This window comes from Apis dorsata, unplaced genomic scaffold (genome assembly GCF_000469605.1).
Source record: "Apis dorsata unplaced genomic scaffold, Apis dorsata 1.3 scaffold_370, whole genome shotgun sequence".
Lineage (NCBI taxonomy): Eukaryota > Metazoa > Arthropoda > Insecta > Hymenoptera > Apidae > Apis > Apis dorsata.
In genome coordinates this window covers 188362-189941 of record NW_006263634.1, presented here as the reverse complement: position 1 = coordinate 189941, position 1580 = coordinate 188362, and the positions used below count along the sequence as shown (strand labels likewise).

Below are 1580 nucleotides of genomic sequence, written 5' to 3'. Positions count from 1 at the left end.
CGCACACGCGGCTGACACACTTTCGCGGCCGGGAGACACGTGCGCGAGCCCTTCGAAGGTAAACGAAGGGCTGGAAAGGTGCGGACAGGAAGGGAGAAAAGGAGAGAAACTTGTGCCTCACTCGGGTCAACACTCGTCTCCATGGAGACGAAAACGGGGCCCCTCTCGTCCTGTTTACGCCCCTGATCTTCCCCCTTCATTCAAGCGACGCTTCGAAAAGACAAGGTCGCGGAAAACACACGATCCCGAAAAAGGGGCTTCTTCCGTCAAAGAACGTCTCTGTTTCGCGCCCCCTTCAAGCGATGGCTAGATATATAGTAGAATATTTTATAAGTATTTATGTTAAAAGATAAAAATTATAAGTTTAGAATAGATTATGTAAATTTATTATCTATAAAATATTATTCATGTTATTTCAAATTAATCGATCGATCGATTATCTATGTGTTTATCTCTCTGCTATTTCCCTCGTTCTTTATTGTCCTCTTTTACATCATATCATCATGAAAATTCGTCAAAATCGAAAAGTTAGAGCTGCTGAAAAATATATAATTTTAAACAAAATAAGATAAAATTGATAACAATTCTCAACATTTCAACATGAAAATATATTATTTTCAACTCTTATATCATCGCGAAACGATAACGATGAATCTATTAATAACGTGCATAATAATTACGCGTATTCAATAGTAAGCATTTTCCTATATTTATCTCTCCATTACATAAACAAAGCCAATTTTTCTTTTTTCTTTTTCCCGATTTCGAGGAAATACGTTCGAAGATTTCTTCATTCCGCGAATGAAAAGAAAAAGGAAAAAAAAAAAAAGTATCGCCAGTATCTCGCCAAACGCCACGAGGATCTCTCCGCGGGGGTTGCAACAATGTTGAACGAAAAGCTCTCGATCGACGATTTATCCGATCGTCGTTGTTGCGCAACGAGAAAGCCGAGGACGGTCGCGTATCAAACGTTTTTAATCTGACCGTGGGGGCCTCGTGGCGGCGCATTCTTCTTCGACAGGGAAACTGAATATCGCGTGTGAGTCAGACGGCGATCCGATGAAATCACGTGAAGACGTTTCTGGATCGTATCAGTCCCCGACAACGATCACGAGCCATTTTTCTCGCGGCCGGAAAATAAATCAACGTGCAAGGTCTTTTGTTCTTCTTCTTCTTCTTCTTCTTCTTGTTATTGTTCTTGTTCTTGTTGTTGTCGTCTCTCATTGCGAAGAGAAATCGTGGGGGGAGAGGGGGAAGACTCGTCCCGACGAATCGACGAAAGTAAGAAAAATTCACTTCCTGCCGGATCGAGTCTCGCCAACTTCCTACTTCCATAATTAGCCACAACGTTTGAAGAACGAGATTTCTGATTCCGAAGCAGGAAGTAAACAGTATATACGATGCACTTTTTTTGCCTCTTAATAATAGACAGACAGCATTTTTTTCTTCTCTTTCTTTTTATTCCTTCGAAGAAGTTTTAATATCCAGATTCATTTTCTTAGTTTCGTTAATAAAAATAATAACATGTTTGCACTATTCATAATACCCTCAAAGACTCTTATTCATTTGCAAAACTTTTA

General features: G+C 39.9%; 2 protein-coding genes across 9 annotated transcripts in view; one reads left to right on the top strand and one right to left on the bottom strand.

Annotated features, from left to right (window-relative positions):
• Positions 1-1580, bottom strand: part of LOC102677853 (ecdysone-induced protein 74EF) — a 172364-nt gene that overhangs the window by 134915 nt on the left and 35869 nt on the right. The window lies entirely within an intron of this gene.
• Positions 1-1580, top strand: part of LOC102678589 (U7 snRNA-associated Sm-like protein LSm11) — a 20312-nt gene that overhangs the window by 10560 nt on the left and 8172 nt on the right. The window lies entirely within an intron of this gene.